The following is a 19,056-nucleotide window of genomic DNA, read 5'->3' on the forward strand; positions in this document are numbered from 1 at the left end:
GAGGCCACTCCGTTCTTTCGTATGTGGGGACCAGAGACAAAAGTCAACAAAAGATAGGTAATAAAATTTCAGCTCCATTAGCTACAAAAACAGGCCTTCTCTGCACTGGCCAGGATACTCTTGGGGCAACCCAGAGTATCCTGGTCCCACAATTGTCCTGGTCTGCCTCCATTTCCATGCCACAGCAGCATGTCTGCACTGGCCTCCCACAAGCTGCCTGGTGCATTTGCCACAACAAATGGTTGGTCGCTTCTGACTTCAGAACAAGGTGCCTGGCAGCAAGCACAAGGCTGGGCACCTTGTTCTAAATACAGAATGAGTGACCTGCAGAGGTGGCAGACACACTGGGCAGCAACAGGAAGACAGCCACCGCAGTGTGGAAATGGAAGGCTCTGCATCTTCTGGGAAGCTCCAGAGAAACAGGTAAGTTTAAAAAAAATGCATATTAAGGCTGCTAAACCACGGCTCTGATGTGGAATATGCCAGACATTGTCTGGACTGCCTGCACCAGAACCAGGGTTGGGGGGCGATGCTAGAATGGGGGAGAGGGAATGACCTTTTTGGCCTGTGCAGACAAGGCCTAAATTAGTTTTACATTTGGAGTGGCAAAAGAGCAAAAAGGAGCCAGAGAAAAGAAATGGAGTGATTCCTAAGAATATCATTCTAATAGAACATATCCAGGGATAGCCGTATTGGCCATGTCGCAAGGTAGAACAATATCCAAAATCCACGAAACAGTGATAACTTTCTGGGGACCAACCAAAATGCACAAAATATATAAATACAGCTTGCAACATGTATTTAGTGCATTTTGGTTGGGCCCAAAAAAGTATCACAGTTTTGTAGGTTTGGGATTCTAAGAGATGTTAGGATAGGTGCAAAAAATATGAGAGTTTAGATCACTGAAACTTTCTCACTGCTGTGCTCTATAAGACATGTTTAACCCTTTAAACACTGAGCATTGTTACATTTCCAGCAGAGTGGAACTTTATCATATACAAGTGCCAGGCGTTGTATTTTCTTTTATTTGTGTGTTGTTTTTAAAAAATATGTTCTAAACTTTTGTTTTTGCTTGCTTTATTCATAGGAGAAAAATGGGATAAAAAATTAAATAAGTAAGCGAACTTCATTCCCTTTATTTAATTTGAGGTTGTGCTTTCTGAGATGAAAATGTCATTGACTAGCACATTTTCCAATAACCAACCTGTTGTGTAATATATTTGCTCTTACACATTTTTTGATTTCTTTTATTTGGTACTGGCGACATCTTGTGGTAAATTAATAAAACTGGGGATTATGCTCTGCAAAATCAACTGTGATGTTACTCTAATTCTGTAATCAGTACTTTTAATCTATTATTCAAGAATAGTAGCAAAGTGTCATTAAATTCAGAATTTTTCTCCCATAAAGAATATTTTAGTCATGTTGAATATTTTAGCCATGTTGAATATTTTAGTCATGTTGAATAGTGGAGACCTGAGGTAGGATATTTCTAGCATTTCTGAAATTGTGTACATGTGTCACTAATTTTCTAACTTTATATAACTAATTCTCCTTTGCTATCGGCTCCCAAGACATTACTTCTAATCCATCTAGAGCATTTTATCAAGCAAACTTGCAGAATACATTGTTAACCATAACATTCTCTGAAGAGGTATAGTTTAGAACACCATACAGTGAAGACAGTCAGAAACCTAAGAGTGATGCTGTGTGTAGTCTAATTTCCTTGTGAGAACTGCAGATGTATGGTATTGAACAGAGGAAAAGGCCATAGGGTGAGGCAGGATAATAATAATAATAATAATAATAATAATAATAATAATAATAATTATTATTATTATTAAGGCAGTGTTGTCAATCACATCTTAAAGCTTTGTCCAGGGCAAGTGTAATAGAAGTTCTTACTGGTTTCATTCTCTTACAGTGGGTTCCGTGGATAATTTTGCTTCATTAATAGTAGAAACCCCCCCAGTGCATATAGAGTCACTGCGTAAAAGATAATGTGGAGGGCAGCATGTGGCTCTTCAGATGCTATTGGAGTACAGTTCCCATCAACTGTAGCTGCCACATTTATTATGGATTGGGAATTACAGTTCAACAGCATCTGAAGAGCCACATGTTGCCCTGCCCTGACAAAGCTGGAATCACTTTTCTGAGAGTAAACACTTTAGTACACTGTGCATTTAAGTGGCCGTGTCAAGTGAGGCAATATCAGAACATCAGTTTTGCATTAATAACTTCATCAGCAAGTGCAGAATTGCTGGACCATAGAAAGCAACCTTAACTTCCTATTTCTTCATAATCAATATTAATATAGTGGTTATTAATGTAAAATATGATGAAAAACTTCAAAAATGCATAAATAAATGGTCTGATTCTCATATAAATGCTAATGTTGCAAGGAAATATAAAAAAAAATCTCTCCCTCTCTCCCTCTCCCCCCTTACCTATTAAACAAACAAAACGTATAACTAGGGATGCATCTACACTGCAGAATTAATGCAGTTTGACACAGCTTTAACTGCCATGGCTCAATGCTATGGAATTCTGAGTTCTGTACTTTTTTTGGAGATATTTTGCCCTCTCTGTTGGACAGCTCTACAAACTACAAATATCATGATTCCATAGGATGAAGCCATGGCAGTTAAAGCAGTGTCAAATTACATTAATTCTGCAGTGTGGCAGCAGTCCATATTTGTGGTTCAGCACTGTAGTTCTGCAGCAGAGAAAATATACAATGTATTTTTTCTGCATTTAATACAGAGATGCTATTTTTTCTCACCCCCATGTCCCCCTGGAGCCACACCGGCAAATGTGACATGATAAGTCACTTTTGTTTTCATTTTCAACTGCTTTTCAGCAGATATATTTTGGCTTTTATTATTTGCCAGTTGGAGGGAAGGGCTGGAGCAAAAGCACCATGTTTTATGGTGTTTTTTACCTTTTTGTTTTGCTGTGTGGGAGCAAAAACTTGCTCATTTTTTTTTTAATTGTGGGGGATCTAGGGCCTTTGCGGACCTTCAGGGGGCAAAAAAGGTACTCACACCTTCCTCACTCCTGCTTTAACAGTTGAATAGAGCAATGAATACATTGCTACTAGCCTAGTGGAATAGACGCTGATTGCATCATATACAAAGCCTGGAATGGGAATAGGAAAACATAAACAAGAAAATATAGAAACAATTTATGAATACTCCCCCAGCCTCACCATCCTTTGAAAAGTTGGCATAGCCCACCATTCAGGGACTGTGTTGGCAATCATGGCCACCTGCTACATGTGCGGAAGGAGCCAACGAAGGCATGGTGAACAGGATGCCTTCAGCACCACCACACACACAAGACTGAAGGCCAAAATGCCAACAAAGTTATCCAAAAATACATATCGACACAGTACATTTGTCTTATCAATTCCAGTTGCATGCATATCAATGACTGCAGATCCCTAGATGTTTCTAAGGCCATGGCCCAGAATCCCCTTATGCTCCTCATAACTACTGTTTTATTACCACAACACACATACAAGAGGAAGAGAAAAAAGAAATGGCAACCTAGGCAGAGCATTAGCCATCAGATACCAACATCCTGAATTCTTGTCCTCAGGGGAGGCATCTGCAGCATTACCAGTCTGGGGAGACAAATCATTCGGGTGGATTTCACAAAGTGCTCACCAAACCAGGCCACAGTTCTTCAGGAAACACCCAGGGATTAGCCCCTTGTTTCCTTGCGCATTAGCACCCTGTCACTCAGAGGACTCTGCTAACATCTGTCCCAGCCACCCCTGTTGCAGTTTGAAGCTGTTAAAATAGGTGAGCTCACTTTAAGAGACAAAACCAGCAGTACAGAGGCAGGACCAATCAGGATTAGGTGGGTCACCTTTCTGTTTAAGGCATAATCTGGAGCTGGATGGAACAATTTACAAATGGCTGGCTTCCACTTCCTGGCTTACTTAGAGCTATCCATGGTGCTGACACCCCTGTCATGTTTCCCTGTGAATCTTGCTATAACCTGACCCTTGACAAGTATTGAATTTGTGGCACACTTTTGCATCCTTGGCCCCTATGATTTTATGAAACTAAGACATGCCTTCTGACTGTAACAGTTCCCAGCCAGCAATCCCCACATCCCCAGCCTCAGAACCTCATCACTGACGCCAGGAACACTAGAGAATCCCTAGACATGCATATTTTACATGCAGGAACTCCCAAATCCAAAGGCAGTATATGTGTCAGTACAATTAAAAGAGCAGAGTCCTCGCATCCGTCTCATACAACTGAGACAATTAAGAGGAGCACTGCAGGGGCCAAACAACTCTTTTTGTTCTCCCTACAACCCATATGACTGATGCACTTCCCTCTCTTATTGTCCCTGCCAGGTAGCATCCCAACAGGAGTACTTTGTCATCCCCCTGCTCACCCCTTCTCCTGGCACATTTTGAAAAGTGTGTGCCCTCACCTAAGATACTGGCTGCTTGTGTGAGCAGAGAGAGGCGAGACCACTAGCCCTCCTCCCCAATCCATCAAGCTCCCATGCTGAGGAGAGCTGAAACCAGATCATGCCAGAGTAAGGGTGAGAGTTTCTTAGCAGTGGTCCTGGGCAAGAACAACAAACACAAGTAGCACACTTAAAGCTTCCTTGGATCACTACCCTGGATGGAGAAGATCTGAAAAAAGATCACATCCCAGCCAGTCATCTCCACAGGGCTGCTTTGCCTCTGACATTTAGGAGGTTAGCAGGACTGTGATGTGGTGTTCCTCGTGGCACACACTCCATTTGGGAAGATTGTCGTGCTAGAAGTATTTCCATGGCAGAAGCAGTGCCTGGAACAGTGCCTGGACTTTGTTCCTCCTGGCTGTCATAGAACAGGATGTGGAATGAAGAGTGGGCGAATGACCTGTGGAAAGTAGAGAGTGAATGGGAGGGATCAGTTGAAGCGCATCATTTTTCAAACTGGATGCATGTCCAGTGTTCTGGGAGCATGAAAAAGAAGGAATGATGTCATCCAAATGTTCAACTATGGCCAGTGACCCAGTGTAGGTAAAACACAGCAGTGATGGAGAGTGTGTACTTACCTTTTGTTTTGGAGTTTCCTGTCAGAGACAGATTGTTCTGTTCCTATAAGACAAAAATGCTCATGAGTGTTTGGTTGGCATGGCAATGGCTGGTGTGGTATGCCTGGCCTTTGCTAGTAGATCTGTTACCTAAGTGAGTGGATGAATGTTTTTCACAGCAATAAGAGTGCTACAGCAAGACATACAGGTCAGATGAGATACAGCACTAACATGTGGCAATCATACAGCTTGAAAGTAATGGAATTGTTCGTTTACTCTTTTACAAATATTTATTTACCACTTAGATCTGAAATTTTCTAAGTGGTGTAATGAGTTGCAAGTCATATAATCACCTGTAATGAGTCACTTTGGGGGAAGAGGTTAATACGATGTGTAACAAAGTTACATTGCAAAAGTAAAATAACAGTTTGGAAGAGATTATTTGAACATAGCAAGGTGGCTGTTGGGGCCTGTCAGCTCAGTGTAACGAATAACTATCTATATTTACTTTTTAAGTTATATTTAAAGGGCATTTTAAGAAGCGCTTTCACCAGAATTTTCCAAGTTCCATGCTGGTTTTTTAATCAAATGTAACATTCCTCTCAATAGTAACAAAATTTAATGAATAATGGAACAAATTATAGTTTTTGTGGGCTTTTTGGGCTGTGTGGCTTTGTTCTCGAAGAGTTTTTCTGAAGATGCCTGCCATAGATGCTGGTGAAATGTCAGGAATAAACTCTTCAAGAAAATAGCCACACAGCCTGAAAAACCCACAAAAAACTATGGATGCCAGTCATGAAAGCCTTCGACTTCACAATGGAACAAATTGCTTCAAAAATATTGTTGGCAACATTCATGGCAACAAATTATGTTTATGGATGGCTTTATAACAAGTCACATAAATGAATTAATTTTTTAAAAAATGAAAAACGTTCAAAACTCTAAGCAAAATGGGTTGGAGGAGAGACATGGAAGCTACTTGGAATTGTTATACTGTATTTTGTAAAATAGCTGAGCTTTTTCTTTACTTAAGAGTGCTCTGTACTGGCACTCCAATTGTTAGAGAAGAGTTTGGTTTTGGGTACTTGTATCTGGATCCCTAGGGTAAGTAGTGTGTATTAATGTAAGGATGTATTAACAATCTGGTTAGATTTCTACAATGCTGTTTTCCATAGTTTTCCCTTACTTAGAATCCATTTTGAACACTGAGGTTATAAAATCAGAAATATACAGCACAGTGCTATATGGTTTCCTACTTAAGCTGTGGTCATCCTTGGTGGGGTTTATATTCTCGGGATATGTGTTACATTCATGCTGTCTCCTATGCTCTGCTGTGGTATCTTCTCTGTTGCTGCTCCAAAAATCTGGAATGACATGCCGGAAAAGACTCACCAAATAACCTCCCTTGAGGCTTTCAAAAAGGTGCTAAAAACAAATCTTTTCCAGCGGGCCTTCCCAGACTGACCTTAGTCCAAATTAGAACAAGTCTGATTCTCTGCTTAAATCTCAACACTGTTGCCATGTGTTAATTGATTTTAACTTGTTACTGTGATTTATATTTATATATAGTTTTATTGTGGTAATTTTATTCAGGGAGGGAGGGTGAGGGTTGGGGGAATTTGGGGGGTTGATTATTGTGTATTGTATTAACCTCTGTTGTTAGCTGCCTCAATCCCCAAAAGGGAAAAGGTGGGATGTCAATAAATACATTATTATTATTATTATTATTATTATTATTATTATTATTATTAGGTGGGGTGCCCATTGACATGCTGTGTATGTGAGAGAGGTTTTTTTACATGGCAAGAATCCCATGGAAATCAAACCAAGCGCATGACTGTGGCTTGAATGGGTACAGAATAGGGCATAAATATGGTCTTTTTGGAGCTTGGAAGTAATGCATTAGGAAATAATATGTTACTTAGAATTCATAAAATGTAAAATCTATAGAAAATCCAATTTCTTTCTAGGACAATGGCCCCAAACAAAGATGGGATTGCTACCCTTGCAGGACCCAAACAGCATAGCAATGTGACAGTACAGTGTTGGGCCAGGCACAGCAAACACACAGTATTTCCAGCATAGAAAGAAAATCAAACATGTTAATAATACATAATGTACTGAGTGACAGTTTAAAGAATAGAAATTATCACAATAATAAATACCTAATGGAAGCATGATAAAGAACACTACAAGGATTTTTTTTTAACTGATCGAAATAACATTATTTGTTTGGGCTTCCCCCCAGTGCCATTCATCAGAACTTGGGGGAAATAATCATTAAAATTTTCATTAACAAGTTTGAAATTTATTTTCATTGCTAAATGTCAAACCAACTAAATACTGATTAATGGTTCTCATTACTTTAATTAGTTGCCAGCCATTTCTAGCTATTTCAAATGACTGTAAATTTAATGATCTAGCAAAATCTATCAATCAATGTTTCCAAAATCCTTCTTATTTTAATATTAGTGAATTAAATACTCCAGTGATCAAACACTAATATATTGGCACAAACACTTCCATTTACAAAAAGTTCTGCCATTCACATCCTGATCACAGTTCTACTGTTTTCTCCAGTTTAGTGGTGGAGAGGTCTATTGATGTCTCCAGTGTGTTCTGCTGGTGTGTGTGTGTGTGTGTGTGTGTGTGTGTGTGTGCGTGCGTACACACACACACACACACACACACACACACAAGCATACATGCACACACACTACATATATATATGGAGAGAGTGACTGGGAGCAGTAGCAGCATATCTTCTACTACATTTTACAATAGAGGATTCTCTAAACCAGCATACAAAACAATTACCATTATTATGTCTGGTTCAATTCACATGTATAGATGCTTCTTACTGAAGTATTGCATATGTGTTATCTCAAAATATATATTCAGTTTTTGTTTCTACTTAGACTAAAAGAAAATTCATCTTTTCAATGTATAATACTATTAATATATGTATAATGCCGTTCTTCAGTCATGTGGATAACACTTGCAAATTGTTAATAATTACATCACTAAGAAAGCCTGGTAGGTCATCAGGATTTGCCATCTGCTATTTATGCTTCTAACGTGATTATATCAACTACACTACATTTATTTTAATTGCATAAATCCTGATAAATTTAATGTTTTCATCGTTTTCCATGTTGTGAATGAAATGGAAGCTGAAGACATGTAATAGTTTTTTTGTGGTTTCTAAATAAAATATCTATTTAATAATAACAAAAACAATTAGGAATAACAATTAGGTAATATTACCATGATTAAACAATAATCTGTCAGCTAGACAAAAGAAACTGAAGCTAGGCAGTGTCAGTGTGATACCCGCTGTGACCCACTTGGAGTGACTGTTAAGTGGAAACAGGTTTAATGTATAAGCCTAGTGTGTTTATAGTGTAATTTAATTTTTTTAAATTAGTTGTTTTTGAAAATTTATTTGAAAAGCAAGGTAAAATTTCTTAAATTCATTTTAAAATGACAGAGGATAAGACATGCCATATTGGTTACCTGCTACTTCCAGAATCAGGGCAGTGTATCAATTGCTGGGGAACAATAGTGATGTAGGCTGTTGCCCTTATATCTTGTTATATGGATTTCCAATTGAGAGGCTATATTTTTTTGTATTTGATACCTTTCTTTTGTAATTCACTTTGATTCCGCAAGGAAAAAGCGGAATATAAATAAATAATTTATTATTTATTATTATTTGGCTGATAATAGTAGGAAACAGGATGTCAAGGTAGATATAAGTCCAAAACACACTACAGAAACAATCCAATTTGAGACTGCTTTAATTGCCCTGTCTCAGTACTTGGGAACCTTGGGGACTCTAGTTGATTGTGGTACCAAAGCTCTCTGACAGAGAAGGCTAAATGTCTTACAAAACTACAGTTCCCAGAATTGCCTAGCATTGAACCAGGGAAGTTAAAGTGGTCTCAAACTGGATTATTTTTGCAGTGTGTTTTGGACCATAGATGTATCCTATGATTATTCCCTTGTGGAAAAGAAAGGGAACAATAATAATGAAGGAGGTGGTAGCAGTGGTCACTTTGATGTCACTTTTTGTGCTTCTGCACATAGTAGCACAGCTGGGAAATATTACCTTTCCTCCCACTATACCTCCCAGAATCATCCAGCTGACATGTTCACTGGGTATGCTGACTGACAGGGAATTAGAGAGTAGCAATAATAATAATAATAATAATAATAATAATAATAATAATAGTAGTAGTAGTAAATGTACTAGCCACCCATTTCTTGAAATATTCTGCAGAGGCCCATCTCTTTGTCCCACCACCCTGCCACCTATCCTGCCAAATGGTGGGAGCATGGGTGCTCCCAGGCCCTGGAACTCCTTTCCTTAGACTGACAACCTCCTTGTTATCCTGTAATCGTCAGGTAAAGACCTTTTTTGTTTCATCAGGCTTTTGAAGGCTGGTTGCTCTGTGTTGTACTGTTTGGACAGTACACTTCTCTCTACACATTCACTGTGGTTTAGGGCACAGGATCCCCACGAAAAAAAAATGCAAATAAATAAACAGTACTTTTTTAACCTGACAGAACACCCCTCTAGGAATTTCTACATCCTCCAACAGAACTCTTGTGATCAGCATCTGCCAACCATAACCATGTTGCAGGAACTACAAATGCCTAAAGAAGTGTTTTCTCTAGGAATCTTTCAGTCCTCCTATGTAACTCTATGATCAACTTCCAGCAGAATTTCTCTGGAAGACCTAGAGATTTCTAGGGAGAGAGCATATTAATCAAATCCACAAAAGTCAAAGCTGCAAATGTGAAAGGACAAGTATATTTGTTGTTAAGGTGTGCTTTAACCGCTATTAATTTTAATGGTACTTTAATTATATTTTTAACTTTTGTACAATGAATTTTTTAAATCTGCATCTGTTTTAACTTTTGTTAGTCAATGTGAAGTCAAAGGCTTTCATGGCCGGCATCCATAGTTTTTTTGTGGGTTTTTCGGGCTATGTGGCCATGTTCTAGAAGAGTTTCGTCCTGACATTTTGCCAGCATTTGTGACTGGCAGCTGAAGATGCCAGCCACAGATGCTAGCGAAACGTCAGGAAGAAACTCTTCTAGAACATGGCCACATAGCCCGAAAAACCCACAAAAAACTATTTTGTTAGTCACTTTGATCCTCAAACTGGGAAAAAGGCAGGTGGCAGCCTCCTCCTCTTCTTCCTTCCTTTTGAGGTTGTCTATATTCCTCCAGTTATACCATCTCTGAAATCAATGAATGGGAGATGAAAGGTGGGGAAGCAGGTGCTAATTTAGTCAACTGCTCCCTTTCCTGCATCTCACCCCCTACCAGGTGAATGGCACACTGATCATATACCTTAGGATGGTGGAAAGGAAACCTATTTAAATACACAGGAAGGCAACACTACCTGGTGAGTTCCTGGTTCTTACGATTACAGGCCCTGGTAAATCTATTCTCATTACTGATCTAAGGTCACAGTAAGTGGAGTCATTAGGGGTGTGGACCATGCCAAATGACTCCCTAAAAGGGGGTGACACCACTGCTCCTCAAACATATGGATTTTGGCAGAAACAAGCTGTGGCATTCTTCTGTATCTCTTTAAAATGCTGAAGAGATGGTGTAAGTGGAGTGAGGCTCAGTGGGAGGAGAAAAGAGGCCCCAGGTTTTTTAAAAATAAAATTTCAAAATTTATTATTTATTTTTTTAAAAAAATTAAATTTTCTTTAAAAACCTTACATTTTACCAGATTTTCATTTTAACCACATGGAACTACGTATATGTAAACACATTTATTCTGTGCATATGATATAATTTAAAAGTTAAATTTTAATTTTGCTAATTCTTTATGTCACAACTATTACCATTGCATTCAGAAATATATGGAAATTATGATTTATGAGTAAATTAGTACAAAAAACATTACTAAGGATTCTGTATGGGAGGAGGCCAATTGCAGGGGTGACACCAACTCTAGTGACACCACTGGCCACAGTAATTCTCAGGTTTGCCAGATGTTGGAAACGTTGACTCCTAGATGGCCCAGGCAGCATGGGCTGATGCCAGATATTTGGGGAGTTGAAATTCAAAACACCCTAATAATAATAATAATAATAATAATAATAATAATAATATCCACTATTCCAAGGCAGTCAGGGTACAATTCTATATATGCTTACTTAGCTGGGAGTAAATCTAATTAAATCAGTGGAGTTCACCTTTGAGTAGATATATATAGGAATGTACTGTGAAGCAGCTAACTTCAAGCTTAGAAGAATCACAGTTGAAAGGGACTACAAGGGCCATGTACTTCAACTTCCTGCCAGGAAGTAATACAAAACTAAATCCCACTCAACCTCTGTTTAAAAATCTCGGAAGAACCACTACCCTCTGAAGAAATCTATTCTACTGTCAAATAATTTCCCTCCCTAATGTTTAGCTGGCATCTCTATTCTTGTAATTTAAATCCATTGGTTTGTATTCTGGTCTCTGGAGTAGCAGAAAACAAGCTTTCTTTATCCTGAATATGACATACCTGTAGGTATTTAAATATGCTTATACTCTTACTGACAGGTACCATGATATAGTAGTTTAAGTGATGGAGAGTAGGGTTCAAATCCACTGGGTCTTCTTGGCAAGTCAAATGAGAGGAAGGCAAGGGAAAACCTCCTCCAATCAAATATCTCCAAGAAAAACCCATGATAAGTTTGCCTTAGGGTTGCCATAAGCCAGAAAGCTAACTTGCACGTGAAGATGCATGATAGAAGATGCAGAAGATACAAATGTCCATTAACGGGGCTTCTCCATCCTAAAATGATGATAAATCTGATTTGTGATACTATTCCATAGCCACAGTAGGATTATACTCTTTGCCAAGAATTAAAAAGCTACCAAGAAGTGTGCAAGCCTTTGAACCCTTTAGATGAGGTTTCACTTAAATTTGGAGAATTCAAAATCTTGCTCACTGCTTGGTGTCATTTTAACTGACCCAAGTAAAGGCATTCCTTGTTGCCTTAGATCAACACCAAAGCTACCTACAATTCTTCTGACTTGTGAAAGAATCAACTTTCAAGATTCTCCCATAGAGGGCACTAGAAACTTGCTAGTGCGGACCCAAGAGATTACATTTCTTCCCCTTCCCCCTTTCAACATTTAGGAATGTATCAGAAAAAGCTTGAAAGGATTAAATTGTTACCACAAACATATAAAAATAAACTGTGGTCCTGTATATATTTTTTGTCTTGTCTGACATTTTTCCAAAATGACTGTTATTATTTTTCCTCACTGTGACTTAGTACAACCATGACAATTTGTTAAAGAATATACAGTCGGCCCTTCTTATACACGGATTTTTTATACACGGATTCAAGCATACACGGTTTGAAAATGTTCCAAAAAAGTATAAATTTACCTTGATGTTCCATTTTTTATTAGGGACACCATTTTGCTATGTCACTATACTCAATGGGACTTGAGCATACACGGATTTTGTTATACACGGGGGATCTTGGAACCAAACCCCAGCGTATAACAAGGATCCACTGTACCATGTAACAGACTTTCTAAACCAGCTTCATAATTCACACAAAAGTATATCCCTCTTAAAGGCAGTTTCTCTCAACCAGAGTTCCCTGGACCCCAAGGGTAAACTAGACGTTGCTAAGAGCTCTGCAAGAGATTGTGACTGAAAAAAAAAGACATACAGTTTTTCTTGATCTGTAGATATAAAAAGGGAGAGCCAGCATGGCTTAGTGGTTTGAGTGTTGGACTGTGACTCTGGAGACCAGGGTTTGATTCCCTGCTCAGCTATAAAACCCACTGGGTGACCTGGGCAAGTCACATGCTCTCAGCCTCAGGGGAAGCTGATGGCAAACCTCCTCTGAACAAATCTTTGCACAAAAACCCTATGATAGGTTCACCATAGGGTCACCATAAATTGGAAATGACTTGAATGCACACAACAAAGATATAATAAGACCTGAAAAGGAAAAAAAAGCTTGAGAAAGGCTGGTTTAAGACTGAATGATATCAGAACCAGAGCCTCAGTTTACTCACACCCTGCACTAAAGCATGGCATTTGTTGATCATCATGGTTGGGATCACCAGTGGGGCAAATCAGTCATGACTAGCTCAACCTCACTGATTTGACTAGGCTGACTGTAAGTCTGGATCCAAGTGACAGTTTTTAATAAACCTATAAGTTATTTCTCCTAGTGCGGTAATTCTATATTCAGTTACTAGCTGGATGTTATTTACCTGTCTTTCCCAGGAAATGTTATAAGACTTGTAATTTTTCTTAGTCTAATACAGTGTCTTAAATTTTTAGATTTAAACTTTAATTGAGGTAAATTGTTGAGAATGTTCTTTTTTGTATTTTGTATATGCATAAATAATTCTATTAGACATCTGTTTAGATCTCGCTTCTTCTCCACATTAACTTTATTTTCTTATGACCACAAATATGTGTGTGTGTGTATGTGTATACATGCACATGCATGTGTGTGAGCATGATTTTTAGTAGGATGTAATGCTGCTACCATGTGAAACTGTAGAGAGATATCCTTTAACCTATTTTGATCCTTTCAGAATATTTTCATTAGATGTCAATTTCCAGTTTCTTAATTCGCATAAAAGTGTATCCCTCATAAAAGAGTTGAACAGCACATTCCTCTATCTAAATCTTTAAATCTGTGATTGGTGGGTCACAGAGAATTAGATTGTACTATAAAGCTGAAATTCGATACGTTTGTTGTTGTTGTTGTTGTGTGCCTCCAAGTTGTTTCTGAATTATGGCAACCCTAAGGCAAGCCTATCATGAAATTTTCTTAGCAATATTTATTCAGAGTGGGTCTCCAGAGTCATAGCCCAGCACTCAGACCACTATACCACTCTCATAAATAATAATAATAATAATAATAATAATAATTTGTTTTATTTATATACTGCTATTCCAAAGATCATAGCGGTGAACAGCAAGTAAGCTAATTAGCAAGTAAGCTAATTTGCCCCCAACAGTCTGGGTACTCATTTTAGCGACCTCGGAAGGATGCAAGCCTGAGTCGAGCTTGGGCCCTTTTGCTGGTCTTGAACTCGCAACCTTGTGGTTTTGAGTGAATGGCTGCAGTACAGGCATTTAACTACTGCGCCACCAGGGCTCATAAACTTAGGGAAGTCTCAAAATGTCTTGTTTCTTAATAGACATGCAAACAATTATGCAGTTAAGCATTATACAATAAAATATTTTTTTCATTTGATTTGGTTATGATATCTTGGAATGAATGTATCTGCTATCCTGAAATGAATAATCTATATCATTTCTATTAGATCAAATTGAAGGTGACATAATGTATAACAGCAAGATCAGTGGAAACCAAGTTTGAGGTAAATTATTTTTATATCTCTTCCAAAATTTCAGTAACCCTAGAACAAGATATTTTTCTTTTTTAAAATGCATGTTAGTCTATTTGTTGTAGAATCAACTTTACTACAATGGATTCAACAGTCCCTGTAGATTGAAACCTTCTTATCTGTCATGAGTTTTTATTCCTCTTGTAAAACTCACATTTGTTTGTACAATGACAAATAAAAATGTCATTTGCTAGGTATAAATAAGCCCTGATGTCGATGGGGGAGGAAGTCATTAACACAAATTGTTAACTGAAAAGCAGATTCTAGTGTCTTGCAGGTTATTCTGCATTTTGGTCTTGAACCTTGGTCATGAAGTTAGAATCAGGCAGTTCCTGTTACCTTACATATTTCCCCTTTTTAAAGTCTATCTGCACTTCAAAGGATTCTGCAATAATATTTCAGTAAAGTAGATCCATATTTTCTATGATTCTATTTATTTTGTAGCAGAAAACTTACTATATTACAGTACATATAAACATTTTGTGTCTGAAAATTTCAGCATGATTAACAGGGAAAAAATGTTTTCATTATGTACCTATGTGCTAAAAAAGCTATAAGGTCAGTGATCCAATCTTACTGGTCCATGGACAGTATGGATGAGCCTAATATAGCAGCATGCTTGTTTGTATTCTGTGTTCACATGTATTTATTTTATTTTATTTAATCATAGAATCATAGAGTTGGAAGAGACCACAAGGGCCATCCAGTCCAACCCCCTGCCATGCAGGAACTCACAATCAAAGCACCTCCGACAGACGGCCATCCAGCCTCCGTTTAAAAAACTTCCAAAGAAGGAGACTCCACCACACTCTGAGGGAGTGATTTCCACTGTCTAACAGCTCTTACTGTCGGGAGGTTCTTGGTAATATTTAGGTGGAAACTCTCTTCCTGTAGCTTGCATCCATTGTTTTGTGTCCAATTCTCTGGAGCAGCAGAAAACAAGCTTGTTCCATCCTCAGTGTGACACCCCTTCAAATACTTAAACAGGGGTATCATATCACCTCTTAACCATCTCCTCTCCAGGCTAACCCAATTCCCTAAGGGCCTGAACAGACAGGCCAGAATAAAGCTGTTATGGGTCACTTGGGAGGTATGCTGTTTAAATGATGTATGTGTTCCTAAGAGGCCGGAAGCCACATCAAATCCACGCTCCATTCCTAAGGACTAGAGCGCGGCTTTGGTGCAGCCTCTGGCCTCTTAAGATGTGTGTGTCATTTAAACAGCATACCTCCAAAGTGACCCGAAACAACTTTATTTTGGCCTGTCTGTTCGGGTCCACAGTCTCTTTAATTACATTACATTACAGGTGATGAATCACTTTCCCCTCCAGATTTTTTTGGATTGCCAATCCCAACATTAGAGCCAGTGATGAGAAATTCTGGGAAGTACAGTCCAGCAACATCTGGAGGGTCTGGAGCGTTTGAATAATGCTGGACATAAAAATTGAAGGGCATTAGGTTGGAGAAAGGTTGTTGTGTCCACAAGGTCTTGAATGAAATTACCCAATACTGGTTACAGATACAAACATGTGCATGCAAATGCGCACGCACACACACACACACACAGATTGTCTCCCTTATCTAAAATGCTTGGGACCAGAAGTGTTTTGGATTTTAGAATTTATTTATTTATTTTTATTTTGGAATAACTGTATTTGTATATATGTACATAGTGAAAATCTTGAAGCTGGGACCCAATTATAAACATAAAATTCATTTATATTTCATAAACAACTTCTATGTGTGAAGGAAGAGAGAGAGAGAGTTCATGCTTTGAGTGGATAATGTTGAGCTTGACCCAATGCACTCTGAGCTATTCTATGTTTTAAAGTAGGGGTGTGCAACTGTCATGGATCCAGGGGCCAGATATCTTCCCCAGGGCCCTTGGAGGCATGCTGAACAGACTGACTAAAATTCGTCCCCCGCAAACAACAACAACAAAACCTGAAAGAGAAAAAAAAATCTTCATGGACTCCCTGCCATTTAACTGGAGGCCCCTCCACCAATTTTTCTCATTAGTCAAGCCCATACTCAGATGAAGCAGGTGTGTGGTGGGTGGCCTGTCCACAGAACTGCTGCATGTTCCAAAGTGATGGCCATGGCTTCATTCCCTTTCCCTGTGCTGTTCAGCATGGGGAAGGGGGATGGTGCAACATCTGATGTGAGGACAATGGGCTGGCCCAATTTGGCTCCAGTCCAGCCATTTGACCACCACAAAGTCTCACACTAATCCTGGGGTTTTGGGAAAACACTGGGGCTTCCCACAACGTTGCTAGCTCCAGAGCAAAGTCAGGTTAACAGGAGAGACTCACAGTATTTCCCCATAAGTTGCTATACATTGTGCAAACAGATATTACTTTTGTCAGGGTGGGAATGGAGTTTTTCTGCCTGTGCAGACAAGGCCTGAGGTAGAGGACAAGGATGGCTCCTCTAGTAACAGTCTAGGAAGAGATGGATCTGCTCAGAAAGGTCCTACTGAAAGTCTCAAAAGTACTGCAAAATTTGGAACCACCACTTTTGGTACCTCCCAGATCCAGGTATTGCTTCATGTAGTCTCTTAGATTTTGTGACAAAAACATTTGAGAGAGATTATCCAACTATTACCCATACACATACAAGGTATCAGTGTGGACTTCCATACCTATCACCACTTGTAGATGAAACACTGTAGGTTTCTCACCTATGCTCTTTTTTAAAATATTGAGACTTGGATACCTGCAACACATTGCAACAAGTCTCTGTCAACTCTAAAACCTTAAGCTGCTGCTAATAGATGAATAAAACCTCAGCCTTACAGACCTTACAAGCCTGATTTCTATAGCATGGCACACACACATACTAGAGGCAACATGAACAAAACTAAGGTTTTTATTATGAGAATTATTTGGAAATAATAAAAATAAAAGTGACACCTTTTAATGAAATCACGCACTGAGATTGCTTAAACATATTTATGTCAATTATGCTTCGTTATAAAGAAAAAGAAATAAAGTAACTAAGTAAGAAGCATTATCCAGCTAATAAATTAATAGCTTTTCCCTTGGGCTGGATTTTACTAAGAATTCAGCCCAGCCAAACCCTCAAAACCAATAACAGATGGCGTGCTGTGGTCTTCCTCTGTCCCTGTTTTCTGGAATGATTCAGATTTGAGAACTCTAGTTGAAGCTCTTTCTGGCCAGACCTTTGTGTACAGATTTCAGGTGCTGGACTCTGCTACCTACTTAAGGTTTCACCAAAATGTATTTATCCATTTATTTGATTAAGATCCCACTCCCCCCCCCCCCCAGAACAGGAACCTTGTAGTTGTTGTGGTCCCCTCTGCCACCACCTCTGGGAGGCCAGAGTTTCCAGAAGGGTTCCCTCAGTGGTCTCTCCCTTTGGCCACCTCTGGGCATTCTCTCTTTTAGCCACAAGCTATTTTCCAACCCACCAAATAAACTCTCACCAGTCCTCTCTGGATTTTTTTGGGCAGGGCGGGGTGGAATCATCTGGCCAGAACCTCTGAACTTCTACATCCCACTCATATTTGTTGATTTCCTCAACCAATCCAAACAAGGGTACCTTCTTCTCCTATCCAAACTGTCAAATTTGAAGCCTCCTTTCCATAGCAAGTGTAACTACAGTAGCCAGGATTGTTTGAGGCCAAATACAGAGCAGCAAAGTGAGGCCTCTATTGTATTCCATTACATTATACTTCATTTAGAGACCACTCAAAGTAAGAAATATAAACAAAGAGGTTAAAATACCATGTTTTCTCACAATGCAGATGAAGGTTGCTTTCTCTTTTTGCCAGTCAATGCACACTAATCCCATTAGGAGTCAATGTGTTGTAGTGATTTGAGCTTTGGACTAGGACTTTGGAGACGAGGGTTCAAATTTCTGCTCAGCTTTGGACACCCACTGGGCAAGTGACATTCTCTCAGTCTCAGGATTGCAATAGCAACCCCATCTTACTGTACCTAGAAAGCCCCATGATAGCTTTGCCTTAGGATCACCATAAGTCGGAAGCGATTTGAAGGCACACAACAACAAACACACTAATCCCAGTTTTCCTATCTTGGGTAGGAAACATTATTATTTCATTTTATGATTGATTTAATATCATTAATTTCCTTTAATCATGTATTGATGCTTAATGGAAGTACACTGTATTTGGCTTGCAATAATGTAACACATCCCACATCCATGAAACACTGTTCCAAGCACTTTTTGGAAGATGTCCAAAAAATTGTATAAATTATGAGGATGGTAGAAATTCACCTCTTTAGTCTTACTCAGTATATTCCAGATTTAGTACAGTATAGCATGGAAATAAAGTTGATCAAAGGAACAAAAGCTACATTAATCTAAGACACATGTTAAATATACTGTTATAGTTTCCTTTTTTAAAAACAACAACAACAACACAACTTATTTCATCATAAAATATTTAATGGAAACATCTTAAAATATAAGGTGTGAAGGTCGTCTTAAGCTACAGTAGCTCTTATCGGCTACAATGCATGTTAAGATCTTTATGGGATGACTGCAGATATCATTAGCCTGCACATGTGAAGCTTCTAATATCAGCCATCATGGATCATTATTTCTAATCACA

Source organism: Sceloporus occidentalis, unplaced genomic scaffold, assembly GCF_023333645.1.
Source record: "Sceloporus occidentalis isolate IW3139 unplaced genomic scaffold, rSceOcc1.0.p SCAF_1, whole genome shotgun sequence".
NCBI classification, from domain to species: Eukaryota; Metazoa; Chordata; class Lepidosauria; order Squamata; family Phrynosomatidae; genus Sceloporus; species Sceloporus occidentalis.